This window comes from Zalophus californianus, chromosome 2, assembly GCF_009762305.2.
Source record: "Zalophus californianus isolate mZalCal1 chromosome 2, mZalCal1.pri.v2, whole genome shotgun sequence".
Lineage (NCBI taxonomy): Eukaryota > Metazoa > Chordata > Mammalia > Carnivora > Otariidae > Zalophus > Zalophus californianus.
In genome coordinates this window covers 180940474-180952665 of record NC_045596.1, presented here as the reverse complement: position 1 = coordinate 180952665, position 12192 = coordinate 180940474, and the positions used below count along the sequence as shown (strand labels likewise).

General features: G+C 36.2%; 1 pseudogene; it reads left to right on the top strand.

Annotated features, from left to right (window-relative positions):
- Window positions 1-11808, top strand: part of LOC113925383 — a 43604-nt pseudogene extending 31796 nt beyond the window's left edge.
- The last annotated feature ends 384 nt before the right edge of the window (window positions 11809-12192 follow it).

The window sequence follows — 12192 nt, the reverse complement described above, 5'->3', positions numbered from 1 at the left end:
CTGTTGTAAATAATGCTGCAATGAACATAGGGGTGCATATATATTTTCAGATTAGTGTTCTTGTATTCTTTGAATAAATATCCACAAGTGGAATCACTAGATCATATGGTAGATCTATTTTTAATTTTTTAATACAGTTTTCCATAATGGTTACACCAATTCACCTTTCCACCAGCAGTACATGAATGTTCCTTTTCTTCTTCATCCTTTCCAACATGTGTTATTACTTGCCCTTTCATAGTAGCCATTCTAACAGGTGTAACGTGGTATCTCATTGTGCTTTTGGTTTGCATTTCCATAATAGTGCTGTTAAACATATTTTCATTTGTCTGTTGGCTATCAGTATGTCTTCTTTGGAAAAATGTATTTTAAAATTCGCTGCCCATTTTTTAAACTGGTTGTTTGCTTTCTTTATTGTTGAGTTGCATGAGTTCTTTATATATTTTGGATATTAACCCCTTACCCAATATATGATTTGCAAATATGTTCTCCCATTCAGTAGGTTGCCTTTTCATCTTGTTAATGGTTTCCTTCACTGTGCAGAAGCTTTTTAGTGTAAGTCTGATATAGTCACATTTATTTATTTTTTAATTTTGTTTTCCTTGACTTTAGAACCAGATTCACAAACACAACACTAAAACTGAAATCAGGTTGCTTATCCCCTTGTTTTCTTGTAGGAATATTAGATTTTAGGTCTTACATATAAGTCTTTAATTCATTTTGAGTTAATTTTTATATATGGTGTAAGATTGTCTAGTTTTATTCTTTTACATGTGGCTGTCCAGTTTTCCCAGCACCATTTATTGAAGAGCCTGTCCTTTCTACATTATATGTTCTTGGTTCCTTTGTTATAAATTAGTTGCCCACATATGTGTGGATTTATTATTGGGCTCTCAGTTCCGTTCAGTTGATCTCTGTGTGTGTTTTTATGCCAATGCCATAGTGGTATTATTACAATAGTGTAGTATAGTTTGAAATCAAGGAGTGTGAGATCTCCACCTTTGTTCTTTCTCAGGATTGCTTTGGCTATTTGGGATCTTATCTGATTCCATACCAACTTTAGAATTGTTTGTTCTAGTTCTGTGGAAAATGCCATTGGGATTTGTGTAGGTATTGCATCAAACCTGTTGATGGGTAGTATGGACATTTTAACAATATTAAATTTTCCAATCCGTAAGCATGGAATATCTTTCAGTTTGTTTGTGTATTCTTTTTTTTTTTTTTTTTTTTTTTTTTTTTTTAAAGATTTTATTTATTTATTTGAGAGAGAGAATGAGAGATAGAAAGCACGAGAAGGAAGAGGGTCAGAGGGAGAAGCAGACTCCCTGCTGAGCGGGGAGCCCGATGCGGGACTCGATCCAGGGACTCCAGGATCATGACCTGAGCCGAAGGCAGTCACTTAACCAACTGAGCCACCCAGGCGCCCTGTTTGTGTATTCTTAAAAATGTTTCATCAGTGTCATAGTTTTCAGGGCCACTCTCTTCTGGCCTGCAAAGTTTCTGTGAAAATTCTGCTGAGAGCCTCATGAGGTTTCCCTTATATGTAACAAATTATTTTTTCTCTTACTGCTTTTAAGATTCTCTATCTTTGACTTTTACCATTTTAATTATAATGTATATTGGTACGGATCTCTGTAGTTCATCTTGGAACTCTATGGGCTTCCTGGATCTGTTTCCTCCCCAGATCAGAAAAATTTTCTGCCATTTTTTTTTCAATTATGTTTCCTGGCCCTTTAATCTTCTTCTGTTATCCCTATAATGTGAATGTTCTCTGTTGATGTTGTTCCAAAGGTCCCTTAAGATATCTTCACTTTTTAAAATTATTTTTTTCTTTTTGCTGTTTTGTCTGGGTGAGTTTCATTGTTTTGTTTTCCAACTCACTGATCCTTTCTTCTGCTTCATCCAGTTTGCTGTTGAGCCCCATTAGTGTACCTTCTAGTTCAGTTATTGTATTCTTGAAGTCTGTAACTTCTGTTTGGTACTTTCTTATATTTTCTATCTATTGAAGTTCGCAGTTCTCCAAACTTCAGTGAGCATCTTGATAACAATTACCTTGAACTCCTTATCAGGTAGATTGCTCATCTCTGTCTTATTAAGGTCTTTATCTGAGGTTCTGTTTTATTCTTTCATTTGGAATATATTGCTCTGTCTCCTCATTTTGCCTGTCTCTCTGTGTTGATTTCTATGTATTAGGCAAATCAGCTACCTCTACCAGTCTTAAAGGAGTACCCTGTGTAGGACATGTCTCATGGGGCTCTCAGTGCTATATCTTAGACACTCAACAGTGTTCCCTTTGTGATCTGCACATGCCTGTCTTCTTTGATGAGACTGTAGCTGCAGTGTGGGTTCAGGATAGGCTCTCACCTGGGTCTGCTGTGGTGCATGATGGCAGCACACAGGAGGGCAGGGCTCTTGCCTAGCCTGGCTGATGCGTGGCTGTGGCTCAGAGGTGGGAAGAGCCTTCAGTGGGGTATGCCTTCTGGCACTCACAAGTTAAGAGTTCCAAAATGGCACCTGCCAGCACCAACATGAGCACATTAGAATGAGATAGCAAAAATGGCTCCTACCACTGTCTCTGTCCCTGGAGAGCATCACAACAAATTTCTGCCTCTCTAGAAGATCCTTTAAAACTATTAAGTGGATCTCTTTCACATATGGTCTAGGCACTTTTCAAAATGGTGTTTTGGCACTAGGTGCTAGGGCAAGTGAATCTTTGTGCAAGCCCTTTAAGAACAGGTTCTCTGAGGTGCCTGTGTGGCTCAGTCAGTTAAGCATCTGACTCTTGATTTTGGCTCAGTTCATGATCTTAGGGTTATGAGATAGAGCCCCATGTTGGACTCTGTGCTGGGCATGGAGCCTCCTTAAGATTCTCTCTCTCTTCCTCTGCCCCTCCTCTTTCTCTCTTTCTCTCTCTCCCCCCAACTAAAAAATGAAAAATAAAATAAAATTTTAAAAAGAGCAGGTTCTCCATTCCCTACAGTTCCATGGTTTTACTGGACATAACCTCCATGGTTTTCAAAGCCAAGCGTTTTGGGGGCTCATCTCTCCTATGTAGGATCTAGGGGTTGCGGTGCCTGATGTAGAGCAAAGACTCCTGCATCTCAAGGAAAAGTTCTATATTTTTGAGATCTCTCCTGATTGTGAATTGCTATGCCTGGGGTGGTATTTGTTTTATTTTGCAAGATTATGTCTCTGCCTCTCCTACCCATTTTGATACTGCCCTTTTATCCTTTGTTGTGGAGGCTCTGTTTATCTGGTTTTCAGGTCTTTTAACAGAGAAAATTATTCTATATGTAGTTGTAAATTTGTTGTGTTCATGGGAAGAGGTGAATTTAGGATCTTCCAATGCCACCATCTTGAACCTCATTCCTATGACACTGCTACTAATTTATTCTTAACATAATCTATATTTTATTAAAGTAATGTAAATGAATATTAAATTTTGTAAAATGTAAATGAATGTAAATGAATATTAAATTTTGAATCAATTGATGAAATAACAGAAAGTAGAATTATGCTGCAAATTTCCATTTTAATAAAACTATGAAGGAGGAAATCCAGATTCTTCTACTGTTTTGGATCAATTCATTTTTCAAATCAATTTCTCTCAATTACTAATTGCTTATTCTTGATGATAATGGAAAGGGAATGTATAAAGTATACAATCCCATAAAAGATTGTCATTTCCTGTGAACATGAAATAAAATTACATTATGATTCACTTTGATTCTTTATACTTAGATCATCACATTAACAGTTTGCATGCAGAATCAATCAAACAGCAAATAGGCACTCTAATAACTATGTGAAGACAGACTTTGGTCTAAATAACAGATTTTATGAAAGTTTTGAAAGACTTTTCTAGATTTTTCTTTACAGAAACTTTCACAAAAATGTTAAAAGCAGACAACAAAATGGGAAGGGAGCCATTCAACAAAAGTGAAGGCAGGATTGTGCAATAAGGAAATTTTCAACAGGGAATTATTAATGGGTTAAGGACTTGGCACTAAAGAACAGGTTTCAACTATATTTAAATACAAAGAAAAGAATAAAAAGTATTAACAACTGCCTATCCTCCCTCCCCAACCTCAGTTTCCTTCATTGTCTGCTGAATTATTTATGGGTTCCACAGTAGGCTCTGCTTTGGGTTCAGCCATCCATGCTTCCCCCAGACCTTCCGCCAGGGGCAGTTGTGGGGTTCGTCTTATAGATTCCCTTCTCTCAGGAATCATTGTCTTGTGCTTCTTTGTGTCTAATGTCTGAAAATTATTTTCTTTCTTCTTTTTTTCTCTTATTTATTTATTTTAAAGAGAGAGAACGTGCACAAGTAGGGATAAGGAGGGGAAGAAAGGAAAAGAGAGAATCTTAAGCAGGCCCCAAACGCAGTGTGGATCCTGACACCAGACTTGATCCCATGACCCAGAGATCATGACCTGAGCCGAAATCAAATGCTGGATGCTTAACCAACTGAGCCATCCAGGCATTCCCGAAAATTGTTTTCATATATTTTATCTAGTTTTATGGTTGTTTGGGGCAAAAAGAAAAATCTAGTCACTGCTACTTCTTTGTGACTGGAAGTAGAAGTTCTATTTACTTTTCATCTTAAAAAAAGAAACCAAAACAAGAGAAAATTAAAATTCACATTTGTATTTTATGGTCTTATTGAAGCCAGCAGTTTCATTTGGCTCTTGTGTTAAATGCTGTATCAGGAGTTATCTTGAGATAAAAGTTTAAGTTTCTTAATGCTGGGAGGTTGGTAGTGGAATCATTTCCTTTTCAGCGTATTGAAATTAATATAACATTTCTAATTAAGCATATCTGGAGTTCTATTATGTAATTTTAACTAAGTGAAAAATCAAGTGTTCTAAAAAATTCACCAAGACAAACGTATTTTGAAGATAATTAAAAACCAGAGACTCAGAAGAAAATTGTTTAGTTGTCATGTCTACTCTAAGAATAGAGTCTTCATCAACTACGTTATGAGGCAAAAACTTTGAAGACCTAATTGAATATGAGAAGTTATAAAAAATTTAAATTGAGCATTCTGAAATAGAAAATTCTATTTATTATTGTGAAAAATAAATAAATTGCATTGTGAATGGATTGTATGTTTGAGATATTAGCTAATAATACAGTGAAAATTGTATGGTTAGCAAGACAATTAGAATACAACAAGAAGACTAATAAAACAGAACAAAAGTGCAGAAGCAGACTCATACATAGAAGGTCATTTGATTTGTAACATAGGTTACTTTGAAGTGCTATTGGGAAGGGAATGTCTTTTTAATAAGTGGTGTTAGGTTAATTAAATATCTACATAGAAAAGACCAAACCAAATCTCTATTACACAAAACAGAAAAATCAGTTCAAGCTGTCTTGTAGATCTAATGTTTAAGTGAAATAATAAAGCTTTAGAGGAAAACATAAGAGAATACCCTTAAGACCTCATAAGCAAAGATTTCTTCAAAAGGGATAAAGCTGAAGAGAGCTGAGAAAAAGAAAAATCAACTACTATCCTTAAGGAAGATATTTGCTATACATATTTGGCAAAGGACTCATAAAATTATAGAAAAATCTGTAAATCAACAAGACAAAATTCCAACCCATAAAAAAATAGACAAAAAAACTCAAATGGCATTTTACAGATGAGGATACCCAAAAGCCAATACACATAAAATTCACTCAAATTCATTAATCATTAGAGAAAGGCAAATTAAAGTCATGCATATAACAGAATGGCTAAAATGGTAAAGGCAGAAAATACCAAATTAATAAGAACGAGGAGCACCTGAAAACTAATTTCCTGATAGTGTAAATCGGTAAAAATACTTTTAAAGATTGCTTATCATTATTTACTAGTCCTGAATATTTGCATTCTCTATTATCTATAAATTCCATTCTTTCATATTCACCTAAAAAATATTAACATTAATATATACTTTTATTTAGTGGGAACAAACCAAAACACATATACAATAATGTTCATAGCAATATTATTTATATTAACTCAGTATGAAAAACAACCTAAAAGTCAATTTACAGTAAAGTGGACAAATAAATTTTTACTCATACAATAGAATACTATATACCAATTAGAACAAATGAACCACAGTATTATGCCTCAATAATTCACAAACATAATAGTGTATGAAAAAATCTAAACATAAAGAAAAATGCATGATTACATTTATAAAATATTCAAAAACAAGCAAAACTAATATATGGTGTTAGAAGTCAGGATTATGGAAATTTACTTTCCCCCAATATTTGCTAAATTCATTATACAAAAAAAATACATGTACCTTTGATACACAATTTATAAACAGATCCAAATGATCTTATCACTAAATGCTACAGCTGGGTTTTAATTAAAGATTCAAATTATTCATAAAGACCTTATTTGACAGAAGTTTAAGGATAATTTTAATTATGTCATGAATATATAATCTGTAAGCCTCAGTAAGAGGGCCAATAAATACATCTACAGTAAAAATACATAAAATCAAATTCTTAACTTTGGATTCTATTCATTCTTTTGAAAGCATTTGATCCATTTTATATTTCCTTGTTCTCTTCAAGCCAAGATTTGAGGACTTTTTAAAATACCTCTAATGATAAACAAAACAGGAACTGTAGACAACTTAGCTTTCAAAAGTACATAAAGTAGAGGAGTCTCTGGGTGGCTCAGTTGGTTAAACATCTGCCTTCAGCTCGGGTCATGAACTCAGGGTCCTGGGATGGAGCCTAGTGTGGGACTTCCTGTTCAGCAGGGAATCTGCTTCTCCCTCTGCCTCTCCCCCCCCTCTTGCTCATGCTCTCTCTCTCTCAAATAAATAAAATATTTTTTTAAAAAGTACATAGAGACTTGTCTCTTATCCAACTTATTGGATCTTTCTAGATAAGACAGTGAAAAACCCAAATCAAAGTCAATGTAAATTCTAAAGGCCTCAGGATGAACCTATGCACACATAGAATATACATAGAGTGCATATTTACATCAGCTATTTAGAGACTTCAAGTATATATGGACTTCTGTTCTATTTTCTATGAAGTTAGGGAAATAATATGCATAAAGATAGCGTTTCAAGCACTTACTGAGGCTCCATTTTTTTTAGTGTATTCAATTATGCCAGTCTGTATAATGGGCATGCCTGTGTTCTTAGGAAGGAAAGCATAGATTGGAAATTGAAGGCTATGATGTTATTGAACTGGCATTTAAAATAACAAAGGGGGGATGCCTGGGTGGCTCAGTCAGTTAAGCATCTGCCTTCGGTGCATGTCATCATCCCAGGGCTCTGGGATCGAGTCATGCATCAGGCTCCTTGCTCAGCGGGGAGTCTGCTTTTCCCTCTGCCTCCCTCTCACCCTGCTTGTGCTCCCTCTCTCTGACAAATAAATAAATAAAATCTTAAAAAATAATAAAAAATAAAATAACAAAGGGAATCTTTCCATAGGTGAAAAGTTAGAGGTGCTTCATGGATACAATCAAGAAAAGGTCAGCATCAAGCAGAGGCATCTGAGCTGAAGTCAAAAAATGAGTTCTATTACTTTGTAAGCTTGAAACAAAATATTTTAAGAGAAATATATAATATTTTTTAAAATACCACAGATGTGGTAAATAGAAATGCATAGGAAACAAATCTTTTTAAACTTATATTCTAGGTTTCCCCAAAATGAAATATTTAGTGGTTTGCAAAGAAGGGATGAGAAAGCAAAAAGGCAAAAGTGGTTGTGCATTTTCTGGCATGGAATACGGATTATAGCCTACACTCAGATCAAATGCAAACACGGAGTGAACAAGAGAGGGACCAGACACCACTGATATCCCCACTTTTCTGGAGAAGATCTAGATGCAAATGACAAGTTGGGTACTCCAAGCACTCTGATTTCTTGAGCAAATTGCCTGCTGCTAGTTCTGTTTTGAGACACAGAACATAGTACAGCCTGTCATTACCATTCTCTCTGGATTGTGCATGAGCAAAGGGGAAGGATCAAAGATCTGGGAGGTGTAGCTGACAGTCTGTCGTGTCCCAGAGAAAATGCCTCCCTAGCTCAGCAAGCGAAGAGCCAGTTGACCCAGGCCAGATAAAAGTGCATGGAGGGCTGGAAACAGCGGGAGAGGAGGAGAGGACTGAAATGTGCACATTTACTCTATTTTAGTCGTCTTCCCTTCCTGCCTCCAAGAAAAAACCTCATACAAAGGCTCATGTGTCGGTCATTTGGTTTTTATTATTGTTTTGTTTTTAACTAATCCAAGGTTGAGACCCAGAAAAGGGAAAAAGGAAAGAGGGAAAAAAAAAAAAAAACAGTACAAGGAAATTTTATTAAGTTGGCCAATGTTATAGGTGACTTGTGCTCAAGGCCAGATGTAAAGAAACTTAATTAAATGTGTCTCAGAGTGGTCTTTTTGGAGAAAGGAATAAAAGCATTTATCCACCGTTTCTGTCCCCCATTGGTCAGGGATAACTCTACTTTTTTAAAGAGTGACCCTCCAAAGTTCCAGGTCACCCTTTTAAGAGTGACACCGTCAGGAGCACCAGGGTGGTGCAGTTGGTTAAGTATCAGACTCTCGTTTGGGCTGGGGTTGTGATCTCTGGGTTGTGCATTGGAGCCCTGCTTCAGGCTCTGCTCTGAGCACAGAATCTGCTTAAGACTCTCTCTCCCTCTCCTTCTGCCCCTCCCCCTGCTGTCTCTGTCTCAAATAAGTAAATAAATCTTTAAAAAAAAAAAGTGACAGCATCAACAAAACCCTAGAGAAGGAAGCAAGAGATACAGGAGGGCTTTGGACAAATGGGGTGTTGCCCAGATTCTGGGTGAAGCCTGCCATGAGTTAGATGCTCCAGTAGCAGCCAGAGCAAAAGTCAGGGCCCAGACTACAATGGTGCACAAGACGTATCTAGTGGAAGTTTCAATTACTGTACAATGAAGTATTACTTTCAATATTACACATCTCTAGTTCAGAGAAGCGTAATAGAATATTGTTTGAACTTTATATTATTTTTCATGTATCTAGTGGAAGTTTCAATTATTGTACAATGAAGTATTACTTTCAATAATACACATCTCTAGTTCAGAGAAGCGTAGTAGAATATTGTTTGAACTTAATATTATTTTTGTGCTCATTAGGGTGGAGGAAACAATGGAAGAGAAATGAACCCTATTTCCGCCTCATAGTTTTCCAAAATTATGCCTTGCTATTTTTGAGAATAATTTTCTAGACCAATTAGAGTGTCCCAACTGGGAATTAGAATGAGAATAAATCCTGAATAAGTCAGATGGTGACACACATCTCAGTTTTACTTTAAATTTAGACAACATAATGCCCATACAAATGTTTAGAAATTATAATAAATATCAAAACAGAAATTAAGCCAGATATAATTTTAAAAGCCTAAGATTTAGTCTATCAAATTGCATTTTCAAATTTTAATAGAGATATAAGGAATGTACAGTGAACTAGAGAATTGGATTGAAGGAATGATAAAAACTTTTAGGGCAATGTCTATGATTGAGTAAAGTATGGAAAGAATAGCTACCATACAGCAAATCTGTTAGGATTGTAACAAAAATTCATTGAAAATTAATATGGCTAAGAAGTAAAAGTTCATTAGAACTATATAAAGCTAAAATTGAAATCACATTCTTACTTAAATTGAATGTTATCCTAGGAAATGATTGTTTGCTTTCTGATGGATCAATGATGCTGAATGGTATACACTTATTTGTAAAAATGGACACGTGCTAGAGATATTAGCTCATTATAAGAAATGTGATGCACTGCCTTTAATTCAGCAAAGCTAATAAAGATACGACTTTGAGGATAAAACGAAGGTTAGAATATCCTTTCTCTGAAGATGTACAATATATTTCAAGAGTTTTAATATTGTATCATTATATTTATTTTTTTAAAGATTTTATTTATTTATTTGAAAGAGAGAGCACGAGCAGAGGGAAGGGGCAGAAAGAGAGGGACAGGAAGAATAGACTCCACGCTAAGCAGGGAGCCCGACGTGGGGCTCCATCCCAGGACTCTGAGATCATGACCTGAGTCAAAGGCAGATGCTTAGATGACTGAGCCACCCAGATGCCCCTGTATCATTATATTTAAAAATCACATTCTTCAACTAAAAAGGTAATAAAAAAATATTAAAAACAAGCTTGAGCATCCTGCCCCCCAAACCTTGAAAACGAAAGAAGCAATCTATTATTTCTTTCTAGAAAATTGTAAGAATGCAAATGCTAGAAATAAACAATATAAAAGATGCTTCATTTATGTGAAGTTCAAGATATTGTAAAATTAATATATGCTTGCCAATGTCAGAAACTTCAGTGGGGGAGGGGTATACAGACTGGAAATAGGGAAGAGGCAGCCAAAAATCTTCCTTATCCCAGTCTAAGTGATATGTTAGGAAGTGTACATATGCAACAATTCACTGAGTTATATGCTTAAGGTTATTGCATTTTAAGTATATTATGTTTAAAGGATAATAATAACTGAGATAAGACCCGTGCTATTCTTGCAGGCAATGTTACAATCTAACCATGTTTATCATACAAATTAAGTGAAATATTTATTAAATTTAACAGTTTAGAGAAGAGAATATAAAAGGAAACCACAAAGGTGAGAGAAAATAATAAAGTTAAAAGCATGTCTCAAGATATCAAAATAAGGAAGGGTTTTGTCTTTGAAAAGTGGGCATGGTGCATTTTGCCATCCAAAAGCTTCTCTTCCCTTTCTTGGTGACAACATTTTAGTTTGTGTTTTCTCTCATTCCACAAAATGTTGTTGCCACTTATTTACCAAATTGCCATACCATTTTCTAACCAGCTACCCAGTACTTCTGATCTGTTTCTGATGGCTTAAAATAAGTTCTCTACTGATTTTCCTTTCAAGAAGTCAAGCCTAAATCTTCTCTCTTTGAGTGTGGATTGCACCTAGAGACTCATTTTCAGTTTCTAGAATAGAGCAAAAGTGATAGTGTCGATTGGGGTACCAGGTCATAAAATGTGCTGTGACTTTATGCTCACTCTTCTTGCAACACTAGATCTAGGGGAAGTCAGTGGTCATATCATGAAGACACCCATTTGTGGAACTGGGAGGTCCAGGCAACCATCCTCCATGGAGACAAATCTAAAAATTTTCAATATTTGCTGTGCATGGATGTCACTCTTCCCCTTGGCATTATAACCACTGGCAGTCATGGCTATCCTCATCAAACTCAATACCACCTTTCCAACCAAGCGGACCCAGACCTTCACTACCTATGCTGACAACCAGCCTGGTGTGTTTACTCAGGTTTATGGAAGTGAGTGTGCCAGGACCAAGGACAATAACCTGTTTGGCGAGTTTGAACACACAGACAACACCTCCTGCAACCCTGTAGGGTTCCTCAAATGGAAGTCACTTTTGATATTGATGACAGCGACATTCCCATTGTCTCTGCCTTCCAAGAACTGGCTTGCATCCTGTGCATTCAACATTCAAGCAGCTATTAAAGATGAAAAACTTCAAGGCAAGATCTACTTTGAGGACAAACCAAAAATTCTTGACAAGAGTAATCAAATCATCAAATGGCTTGATAAAAATCAGACTGCAGAGGAGAAAGAATATGAACATCAACAGAAAGACTGCAACCCTATCACTACCAACCTATCCCAGAGTGCAGGAGGCATATCAGGAGGAATGTCTGGGGCTTCCCTGGTGGTGGAGCTCCTCCAAATGATGGTATCTCCCTTGGGCCTTTCATGGGAGAGATTGATTCAGCCAACCTAAGCATAGGTTTACCACTGTTCCACACAAAATATTGAAGGACCCATATGTGTAGCAAATGCCATGGTAATTTCAAAGTTGAGGTGCTATAGTAAATAATTGGGCATTCTTGATACTTGAATATGGAATATGTACACAGGGAAAGGAAATATTGCAACTTACATGTACTGTATCATAAGTGGAAAATGCAGTGTCTTAAATAAAACTGTATTTAAAATTGGCAAAACCAAACACCAAGCCATGTGGGCGAGCTTGGAGGCAGATCATCCAGCCCAGCTTGGCCTGCAGGAGACTGCAGACACAGGCAACATCTTGACTGCAACAGGCAACATCTTGACTGCAACCCAGTTTTCTGACCCATAGAAACTGTGAGATAATAAACATTGGTTTGGTTTGGTTTTTAAGATTTTATTTATTTGAGG